The 12177-nt window shown below is 33.4% G+C and overlaps 1 protein-coding gene across 1 annotated transcript in view; it reads left to right on the top strand.

Annotated features, from left to right (window-relative positions):
- Window positions 1-1762: 1762 nt before the first annotated feature.
- Window positions 1763-12177, top strand: part of ec (ubiquitin specific peptidase echinus) — a 424072-nt gene continuing 413657 nt past the window's right edge. Inside the window, exon 1 of the mRNA XM_085950304.1 lies at window positions 1763-2779. The gene's annotated coding sequence lies outside the window, so the exon portion shown is untranslated. The remainder of the gene's footprint in view (window positions 2780-12177) is intronic.

Genomic DNA, 12177 nt, shown 5'->3' with positions numbered 1-12177 from the left:
TAAATATTTTTTGTTAATTAAGTAGGAAAGATGGTTCTGTGTGTTGTATTAAAATATGGTAGCCATACTGATAAGTAAGAATATGGTATTACGTTTCATAGGTAAGTTGATACATGTTCATGATAATTTATTTGTATATTATTATATATATTATCAGTGACCTAGTGTTTCTTTAAAATAACTTAAATTATGGATATCTTTACCTAATGGTTGCATTTTGACCGCTTAAAAATACTATATAACGTAAAAAAATAGAAAATTATATTTTAATTCTGAGCGTCTAGTGCGAGCACTTTGGGCGAGCACTACCGAAATGGTCTATGGTCTCGAACATTTGTAGACAAATGCGTTCGCTCGCTCACAAACCAAACGCATGGCACGCAGCTTCATTTAGCAATGCAACGGGTGGTGTCTAGATGTATCTATAGTCTATGATGCAAACGTTATTAATATGTAGTAAAAAAAATCAAAATTGCATGGAACAAACAAACAATAAACGTTGTATTTTATATAATACTAATTTAGAAACCTTCGCAGGTGTACGCACAACAACTCACAAAAGTTTCATCGCAATCGGTTGAATGTTATAGGAACGCATACGAATAGAAGAAGTAGATGATTTTCTAATCCAGAAATCTTCGTGGGCATGCGCACGACAACTCACCAAAATTTCATTGCGAATAGAAGAAGAAAGAGATGGTTATTCTAATTCAGAAACCTTTGCAGGTTTTGGCACAATTATTGATGAAAGTTTTATTGCAATCGGATGAATGGAAGAATATAAAATAAAAGAAGAAGATGGTTGTATTAATTCAAAAACCTTTGCGGGTGTTACCACAACAACTGACGAAGGTTTCATCGCAATCGGATGATTAGTGTAGGAACCATACGAATAAAAGAAGATATAATGAAGAAGAAGATTGTTGTACTAATTCAGAAACCTTTGCAGGTGTTGGCACAACCACTAACGAAAGTTTCATCGCAATCGGATGAATGGTATAGGGACCATACAAATAAAAGAAGATATAATGATGAAGAAGAAGAAGATAGTTGTACTTATTGAGAAACCTTTGCGGGCGTTACCACAACAACTGACGAAGGTTTCATCGCAATCGGATGAATGGTACAGGAACCATACGAATAAAAGAAGATATAATGAAGAAGAAGTAGAAGAAGATGGTTTTTCTAATTTAGAAACCTTTGCGGGTGTGTGTACAATAACTGACGAAAGTTTCGTTGCAATCGGATGAATGGTATAGGAACCATACGAATAAAAGAAAATAGAATGATGAAGAAGAAGAAGATGATGATTTTTCTAATTCAGAAACCTTTGCGGGTGTACATACAACCACTTACCAAAATTTCATCGTAATCCGATGAATGGTATAGGAACGCATACGGGACAGACAGAAAGACAGACAGACAAACAGGCATACAGACAGACAGACATTCATTTTTATATATAAGATATAGCCTATACTCTTCACGAAAGTGCAAGCAATAAGTTAACAAAGTTTTATCGCAATCGGATGAACGGTATGGCAGTGCATTCAATACGAACAAACAAACAAACAAACAAACACACAAACAAATATTATTTTTTATATATTAAGAAGATATCTAAGATTCGAACCAATACTAACCTAACCGTACACGAACGGAATGTTTGAAGAGTTGGCCGCCAGAGCGATCGTCGAAAATAAAATTTCCACCCAACTCGCAACACGCAACACGTTGCCGGCGTCAACAAGAAAATAAAACCAGCTCTCTCCAGCCTGTCTGGCGGAATACTCGTTTCTCGCAGCGTTCTTGTTTCGGAAATGGATACGTTCACGTCGACTGTCATTTTAAAATAATAATAATACTACAAACTGTCAAAACATTGCCGTGTATTTCCACTAAAACAATCAGTGTTGTGATTTTACTAATTTGATTCTTATTAGATAATTATTAACAGATCATTAATAATTGTTGTGAATTGTTGTAATAACAAGAATATTTTAAAGAAAATAAGTGTGACACAAAACTTGTTGATAATTAAGCACAAATCAGATGAAAACTACAAGTGGCGTGTAATTAGTGTTTCGATAATAAAAACGAAGTTAATTAATTGAACGAAACCTGTTAATATTAGTTTCTTATCAGTGAATTAATCGACCAACCTAATAACAAACGAAAACATATAACCAGCGAATGAATACTTAATATAGTTTTTTTAAACTCTCGTTTAAGTATAAAATATGTGCTATATTTTTTATAGTGTGTAAATTATCATATAAGTTACTTTCGTACGAACGCCGCTAAAATTAGAAAGTTCAGTCACATTTCGTTTGACGTTTTCAAACGGAAATGGTATCGTAAATGGAATACAATCAATATTGACGGTCAAAACACTTTAACACTGCATAAAAAATCTTCAAATAAACAGAAAACAATTATTAGTACACAGCAAACGAATAATTATTAGTCTTCAAAGAAACTACAGTTCAGTGTAGATATTAATAGTTTTAAAATTTCGCGCCCAGTTAAAAGTGCCCAATTAAAACTTCCTGCGACAGAAATGTACGGTTTAATTTAGTGAATTTTCTAAACACAGTTTTGTTTACACGTGCCAGTGAAAATACATAATACTAGGTGTGTCTATCTTCCAACGTTTATGTTTGCCTTGCATATTATTGTGATGTCAATAAAAATAAAAGAGTAAACAGAACACCGAAACCAAACGCTGTGTGTTTAATTTACAAAAAGGAGTTTTGGATACTTATTACCATTTCTTGCGGTAAGTTACTATATAATATTATATTCTTTAATATTAAATTAATTACTAATGATTGAATGTATTTATTATTTTATTATAGTCAATATTCGAGCGCGTGTATTTTTTTGTATTAATAAAAGCAAAAAACACGTTATTCAAGGACTTATTTAAACATTGGAGTCAATGCACCAAAATAAAATATTGTAATTATATTGACTTTCATTAATAATAAATACATAATAAGATGCAGTTCATATACTATTATGTTGCTAGGAATCGATATAGTCTAAATAGATTGAACTACCCACTATAATAATCATGGCCCCCACATCCTGAAGCGAGCCCCTAGGCTATGATGTTTGGCGGCCCCCCCCCTACCTATCGCTAAGGGTAAGGGACGCGCTGCCCTGCTGGTAAAATTAAGGTGTATTAGTAGCTTTTTGTATTTTTAATATGCAGGTACATCCAGTTGAATTACCTATGGAGTTGTCGAGTATCGGCACACAGTTAAAAATGGTATCGTGCCTAGAACTAAATATTTTTAATTATTAACGCTTTCGCTGCTGAATAGATAATGAGATTTTAATTGCCCCCTTTAAAATGCACGTTAATTACATCGATCGGCCGCCTGGTCATTACGCACCGTGTGCGTCTTCCGCGTCCAAAGTATTAATATCATTGAAATAAAATACAGGCAGGCGAATTTTTTTACCATTTGAGCAAATTTGTGATCTGTGTGTATCTCACTTATCTGGTCGACTCGCCACGCCGGTCCCTTCTTGAGCCCGGGCCCCCAGGCTAGAGCCCCGTCAGCCCCCCCTTGTGGGGGCTATGATAATAGTTATACGCAGTGATGTGAACTTTTTGTATTACAATAGTTTATAGCGATTTCAGTATGTTTTGAGTATACTTAATCGATTCTTTAATTGCATAATATATACAAAAAATAATATTGTAGGTGTCAGAGTTAAATGCAATGTTTGTAAATAAAAGAGAAAACCGTTTTACTTCCATGCAAACTTACGTACCTACTGCAATGCGATTTTAATTGATTATTTATCTAAATAATGATTATTTTTTGATAACATCACGAATGCAAGACGTTTTTATTTCAGTCCTGCACTGACAAATACGCAATGCGAATTAACTGGACGCCAATAATTATTGGATCATTAGCTTTAGTAATCACTTTTTCAGCTACAATTTAATGTACTTATATAAAAAGGTCAAGCTCATTGATAATTTTCTATATCCCATCAAGCAGTGGCGAAGGGTGGAGGTAGGCTGTTAAGATCCGCCATAAATAGTGCACATTAAATTGAGTCAGTCAAACGTATATATTTTTATTGAAATAAGACTACAATTTAAAGATGGTATTGGTCAGTTTTTAAAAATCAATTAAGCCCTGCCAAAGGCTTTTAGGCGATACGACAAAATTGTGCACACTTTTTCATTCATACATATTTGTTTTCGTTGGATTAAGAATACATATTACACATATTGTTGGTTCATTTTTTTAATTCATTAAATCCTATCTACGCCAAACTATAATAGATAAGAATTATTATTCTATCTATAAAATATCCAAAGTTATGTATGATTTAATTGCATAATTTTAGATATTTTATGGACAGATGAGTATTTTTTTTTACTATTATCTATTATGGCTTAGTTTTCACAGGGTTTAATTGAATTTTAAAAACTAACCAATACCATCAGTAAATTGTAGTCCTATTTCAATAAAAACATATACGTTTAACACGGTTTAACTGACAAAGTTTAGTGTGCACTATTTATGGCGAATTTTAACAGCCTACCTCCACCCTTCACCACTGCCATCAAGGATTGTTTATAATACGTCGAGGAATGAATATTTGTATTTATTTTGTAAAATAATTGGTTTGGATAATTATGCGAAATTAGCTTTTCATATTTAATTTTGCCGTCGCGTCTAGTATTCGAGCACTAACTTAATAGGGTGTTCATCCAAAATTTTCGAATGCGATTTTACGCCAGATATATAATACGCCCGTATAATTGCGTTCATCCAAATTTAGTACGAGTACATAAGCATCTCGCCGAACCCGAACACCTAATGCCCCTCTACCATAAGTTTAGCGAACCGATTGCTAAATTCGGCAGAGTCCATTTTTGACAGATCGCAACTGACAGCCCGCGTTTGTTGATAATTGTCATAGGTACTTGTATTCTTCCGTATTTCATTATGATTCAGTGTATTATTTTGATTATTGTCTAATGGTACTATCTATTTTACAATTGATTCTATAATTGGTGCTTCATTTTATTCAATCATGAATGCTTTATTTATAGGTACTAAACTTTGCTTTCGTAGATAAAGCTAATCTACAATGCCGCAAATTTCGTAAAAGCGGCGACGCTTTAAAATTTAAGAGTCTCGTTAGTAAATACACATCAGACGCAGATTCATGAAATCAAATAAATACAAGCAATATAATATTTTGAACAACTCAATTCACATGATTATGCTGGAATCGATTTATGCATAATAATTATATGGTAGGTAGGTATACTATCACGATAACCATTATTTACTTTCATTTGTTTATATTGTAATGATTATTTATTCAATAACGTTTATTCGGCATTCGGATTATCCGGCCATAATGTAGTATTAATCGAAAAATAAAAGAAATAATATGAAAGTAAATGTAATAGCGAGTTCAAAATATATGGACCACTAGGGATATCTAGCGGCAAAATGTGAAAAATTGTCATTTATTTGACAGTTAAGTGCCCATAGACATCAAAAACTGACCATAGAGAAAAAATATTTTTCTGTTTTAATATAAGGAATACTTGTTTCAAATAGACGCGCATGTACAAACACCGTTATTTGAATAGAGCATAATGGAACACGGTGGCACCCGTATATACAAATTCGCAGATAAGTGGGTGAACACTCGACAAGTTTTATTACGGCAATAAACGGTTTCGGCGTAAGGTGAGACCGTCATAAACCATTCGGTTCGGCTTATTTCCATGGATACCTTGTAAGTACATTATAAGAACATTTTTCTTCAATAAACAATCATAATATTATTAGTATTCTATAAATTGACGTCGTCACAATTTTGTTTTCTCTCATTATAAGGGAGTTTTCTTCCCTTATCTAAAGAGAAATATAAGATATACGTAAATCCTAATCTTCATCATATTAGGCACTACACTACAACCATTGGCGATTACTCTCCTTTAAAAACTTCCTCCATCCTGGACGATCGAGCGCTGACACTCTCTGGTTGCTTTAGCCTAGCATTCTTAAATCTCCTGCGGTGCAGTAGGGAATGGGACGACTGGCCTCCGGACAATTGGACGCCGCACTGTCGTAGACACGTATACAGAACGTAGACGAGGTATTTTAATCAGTTTCTATCTACTACTTAGTAGTTTGAATTCATTTTACTCTTAACATAATGTATTCTTTATCGCGGATTAAGAATTACTATGCCTAAGGCTTTATATAAAATAAAAAAACCTCGTTTTTCATTGGAACATAAACATATGCACGATTAAATCATTGTTTACGTCTGCATATTTACATTCTCACCAACTATTAAATCATAATATTATAATCATTTAAATAATATTGAATATTTTTCTTTACGTACCTATAAGTACCTAACGTCTATTTATTTTCAAATTCCGTGGCGTCCAGTTGTCCGGTGCCAAATCGTCCCAGACCCGGTGCAGTACAGCCATCTCAATTTCGGCAGTCTAGGTCATCTCTTGCCTTCAGGATATGCGTACATAACCCGCATTTCCAGTCATTCCTCAGGAATTCTATGCACATTGCCGATTCAATGTAGTCTCATATGCCACTTGATCTTTTCGTATGTATGACCCCATAACGTATGTACGGCATCTGAGTACACCGCGATGTCCAGATGTCATCATCTTGAACAGCTCTAAAGATTCGTCTCAGGAAGACTATCTTCTTTCAAAAAGATATTCAACTTTTTCTCATCCTGTTTACTTAATCCCAGACATTCAGATCCATATATTAATGGGTTACATGTAAATTGTATGTATTACATTTAACCGTAGCACAGTTCGTCGTGAGCTTTCTTATACTATACGGTCATCTCTATAGCACCGAAATGAAAAAATACGCGTTCTTCGTGGAGCATAGACAATAATGTTTCAATTTTATTAGATTCCTTCAATATGAAGATTAATTTGATATTGATTGGTTTCAAATATCTGATAATAACTATAATTATTGTTATCAGATATTAAATTTGATATGTTTGATATGATATTTTACCTAACCTAACCTAACAAATAATCCAGTATATCGGCTATTTTCAAAATTTGTTGCCGCTGGCTTCCTATAAACCAACAAGAACCGTATTCTATTTAGACATGAATTAATTTTATCTCAGTACTATACGATCCAAAGAGGATGGACGGTCTTTAATATAAGTACGACCATATATTTCCAATACAAAATTTCACGGTGAAGTGTGATACGGCGAACTGCATAAGTACAAATTTCCGGACACGGCGTTAATACAGTTGCAGGAGAGCATTATATTTTATACCTACAGGGAACTCAGAAAAATGGGAACGATATACCTAACGGGTAAGGAGAAGCAGGCAACCAATCTCGGCTAAGGAAGAATACGGGATAAATTTAAACACGTTTCAGGAATACATAATACGTCGAATACTGACACTGCTCTCGATTTATGCATTGACGCCCATTTAATATTGGTCTATTACACACACTATTGCACGTCTGCGTGGTTCATTTTCGTTGGGCACTCACACATTCAAAACCCTGCTTCAAAATTTACTGTATTGGTATATATATATATATAGCTTATCGGAATTCTATTTATTAACAGCTGCAGTTCTGTGGTTTTATACGAGAGTGCCTTTGGATTCCAAAAATATTATCGAATATTTGTAATTTATGTTTGTGACAAAATCATCGCCGCCAACGATAAAACAGTTATTATTATTTTTTGGTTCACTGTGGATATTTGGCATGTATTTTATTTTACTTTCGTTTATTCCCAGTCCCATTTTTGCAGCAGCTGCAGTCTGTGTAGGTATACCTAATAGAAATACACATTTAGGCTTATGTACGAAAAAAACTTTGATAGAGTAGATAGATAAGTATATAATGTATTGTAACTGTTGCACCTGTCCAGCCTAATGGCACGTGCTGAGGTATTTATTTTATCTTTGTCGTGTTCGAGTCGTCTGTCAGGTTAGTGTCTTTGCTACATTAGAAAAAACATGATAAGAGAGGAATTCTACTATCAATGTACTGCACGATATGTACATCACGGCAATAAGTAGGTAATGGTTAAGTGCATTATAAATCACAATTCCAAATTTCTAAATGTAGCGTCACGCAGTGGGTGTGTACAATAACGTCCCGTGAGGGTAGGCAGGTCATGCGTTGCATAGGGGCAGCAAATGAAAGAATGAATACAAATATTACAATTTTTGAGAGCAGTGGCGGTTTTCGATGAAGCAGAAGATGCGGTCACTTCATTTGAAAGTATCTTTGTCTTAGTTTAAAAAATAATTGAAGTATAAAATATCCTGACAACATAACTATTGTAGTATTGTAATGGCAGTGTATCGTACAGGCAAAATTTTCAAAAATGTGCCTCCAAACCTGTCAAAAAATAAGTTCACCGTCCGTCTAGGACACGCAGCCTAGTATTGGCATTGTTTGCTACACTGCTTGTTTCAACAGTTGCAAACAATACCACTACAAATTAAAATTGCTTTTACCGTAGCCATGGTGTCACTGTAAAAATATTTAACTACTTATCCCTACTTACAAAGGCAGTGCGATACTCGAAGATGCGTTTTCCAAATGTTGTTCCAGGATAAAGGTTAAAGTTTTAAGGTTATCAGTGTATTTTTAGCGATTCTTTGTATTCTTGAATACACCCACTTGGATTACAGTTGTCGATTATCGACACACGATAATCAAAAACGTCATCACACAACCATACTTACTACTTAATACTATTCGCGGCTTAAGCGTTGGACTATCACGCCGTGGGTCCCAGGTTCGAATCCTGGGTCTGGCAAGTACACATATTGTTTTTCAATTTGTGTGTGAGTCAGGATATGGACCTAATAGGTTGAGCAAGTGGCTGACATCCATTTCTCGTAAAAAACAAAATCTGTTAATACAAACCTCTACTCTGTGGAGGCCCATATGATCCTATTAGGATCGGACATGGTCGGAAAAAATAGCGCCGCAGGCACCTTTTTATACATAATATACATACTACTACCTACAAACTACACCATGGGATTATTATCCATATTATTTTGTATTTTTATTATGTTATAATGCTGTATTTTAGAATTTGTTTAGTTTTCAGTCAGTTTTTATTTTAATGCAATGCCTGTGGATACGTATTAGCAACAAGCTTATTAATCGTATCGGATTAATAATAATATTATTATCAAACATAAATGCTTCACTAACATGTGACATTTTCGTATATTTTTAGAACCGAATGGATCCCCAAGAATTTTCCAATATTCACACCCAGGTTTTTTATAATTTCTCACGAGAAAGCAACATAAAAAAACGAGGCCTATCAGCTGACTGTTTACCTACTTCCTTATTGTTAAAATCTACTAACTCTAAAGGCGGTATTTGTATAATATTATGCAACTATGTTAGTACAAGAGTTATGACCTTTAGTTATATATTCAATTTTTCATCAGAGTTTCTTTTCTATTTAGATTTTCCGTCTGAGTTTACTGATTATTTTAATAGCCCTACAGGTATGCTAGATATCTATAAAAGTGACGACTGTTCAGTAGATTCGAGACGTAGCTCTGATAAAGCCAAAAGAATTTAAAATACGTGGTTAACCTATTCGATTATTCCGTTGAGCATAATAATATTAACTCTCTCTTCTTGCCATAAAATTGTCAAGCAGTAAATGTCAAATTCTTTTATTCCACAGTTTTAAGGGGGTGATTATTGCTGGAAATATTTGTGCTTGAGATATACGTAAACAATTAAATATATGCAATAAACCGTGATTTATTGCATGTGTGCTTTATTATTGTTTTACCGCTAAGTATTCATTACGATAGTTAAAATCGGTTTATATTTACATTATGTCGCACCGTGAGTGTAAAACCAAGGCATCTGCAAATTTTTCAATTTCAAAATTAAATGCAAAACAACTGCAAAAGTCGTGAGCTTGATAAGGTAAAAGTGAAGTAACTGAAAGAACATGCAATATAATGTAGATATAAACCAAATATTATGTTTTTTTTTAGAAACTCTATTTCTCCTAACAAAACGAAGACTTCAAACCCTAATATATCCAAAATATGTCTTTTGCAGATGCCTTGTATTTATTTAAACTTATTTTTAGTCTACCTAGAAGTCTCATACCTGGAGGACTTTTAGATAGCAGGATGCATTCAGAGGAAATAATTATGGGGTGATTGCACGAACTGAGAAGAAACGAGAAACGTGGTAAGCGCATCACATTCTTATGTACCTACTTGACACCACATGGATAACGAAGAAAGCCATCGTAGTCCAATGTGTAAGACACTGGTCTTTCATCCGCGGGCTCTGGGTTCGACCCGGTGAGATAACAATATATTTATGTGATTTTATCAAAGCCTGGAAATTTGATTGTTTCACTTATTCTACAACATTACTGTTTCGCCACACTAGCTTGTTGTATTATTAAAAACAGAATATACACATACATGTAAATATATTTTCAAATATACCTAATTTAATAAGTAATGTTTATTTGTAATCAATCGAATAACTGAGCTCCAGTCTGCTATCCAGGTAATGTTATGGACTTATCGCACCCTCGCAACTAAACCGCTACAAGTCCAAATTTACGCGTTTTGAGTTAATTACTACGTTTCATTGTCTATCGTTCATAGTATATGTACTGAAAATTTCATATCTCTAAGTCATCAAATTCAAGTCAAAACTTCATTCAATATATAAACATATTTCAAAAACACAGTACAAAAATGCGAATGGTAAAAACTTCAAAGCTGATTTTCTCTATTTGACGTTTTTTGGATTGTGGCAGTTTAGTTGCGAGGGTGCGTTATGACATTGGCGCAAAAATTTTATGTTCTTTTAAGTTTCTAAATGAAACAGTTCATTCATTGTTTGTTAATGTTAATTATCTGAATTGATAATACATAATATAATAGGTAAATTTAACAAATGAACGTAGATTAAAAAAAAGATTCGAATAATACCTATTATTTTTATTTATATGTATTCGTTCTTTATTGCTCAAAACTTATGATAATCGTAGCGTTTTAGAGGCAAAATGAATAGATTATTTAATTATATGGTGACTGGAATTGCTCATAAACTAAAAATTAATTAGGCATTGATGTTTTCGTGACTTTGAAATGTCGAAAAAATTACAACTGTAAAAAAATCCGCATAAATTTGTGCGTTTCTATCGCTAATTTATTTCTTTCTTACGTTGGCAATACTTACATACAAGGCTTAGCCCACGGATCGACAACCTTTACGTGTGATCACTATACAGACAGACTTAAACGATTGTATAGAAATGTTTGATATTATTTTGAAGAACTTACCTATTTCGTCGCCATGTTTTTTATCATTGACTGAATATTCGGTGCAATTGTCCAAAGTCATTTTCGTCTTTTCTTTTCTCCATAATGGTGACTTAAGAAACATAAATCAATTTAGATAATTAACAATAAACTTCCCACATCACGGAAAATGATGTAAAAACATCTGTGTGTAAGGGAGATATGTCTCAAATAATTACTTTTCAGGAGAGTTTTGAGATACCACTGGAATCAGTGAATTTTAATGTTTCTGTGTGAACTTTGCCAATACTTCAGAGTCATCGATTTGACTCATCGCTTATACTATTTACTTATACAGGCATCATGGTTATTTTATTAGACTTAGCAGGTATATTAATTGCATTTTTCATTGTTTTACTGATACAAGAGTTGGCGTTCACTATTTAATATTTGTTAAATATGTAACAAATTTTAATTAATTACTCTTTTAATATATTTGTTAGATCATACGGCGGCAGGTTTTTAATGACAAAACACATGAAGGCACTATACCGTAATCGCATAATATGTAAAGCTTGCTGTAACATTTTCCAGATAAATTTCTTTCCACTCTGCCGAACATATTTCCCATAATTCCAGAGTATTTATTTTTGTTTGAATTCAAACGATTTGGTAGTTGGCATTCAAATCTGAAAAATATGGTTCCTTATCTCCAATTTTACTAAATTTATTTTTTATTCTTTTTTATAGTAGGTATCGAACTCTCCTACGGAATACTATAATAATTATATTCATATGGTATTTCCGCTATGTATTTTACATTGCGC

The sequence above is a fragment of the Rhyacophila brunnea genome, unplaced genomic scaffold (assembly GCF_057557595.1).
Source record: "Rhyacophila brunnea isolate RB1 unplaced genomic scaffold, BYU_Rbru_1.0 scaffold_10, whole genome shotgun sequence".
Lineage (NCBI taxonomy): Eukaryota > Metazoa > Arthropoda > Insecta > Trichoptera > Rhyacophilidae > Rhyacophila > Rhyacophila brunnea.
The sequence above is the reverse complement of the archived record's forward strand: the minus strand, read 5'-3'. Positions and strand labels throughout refer to the sequence as shown.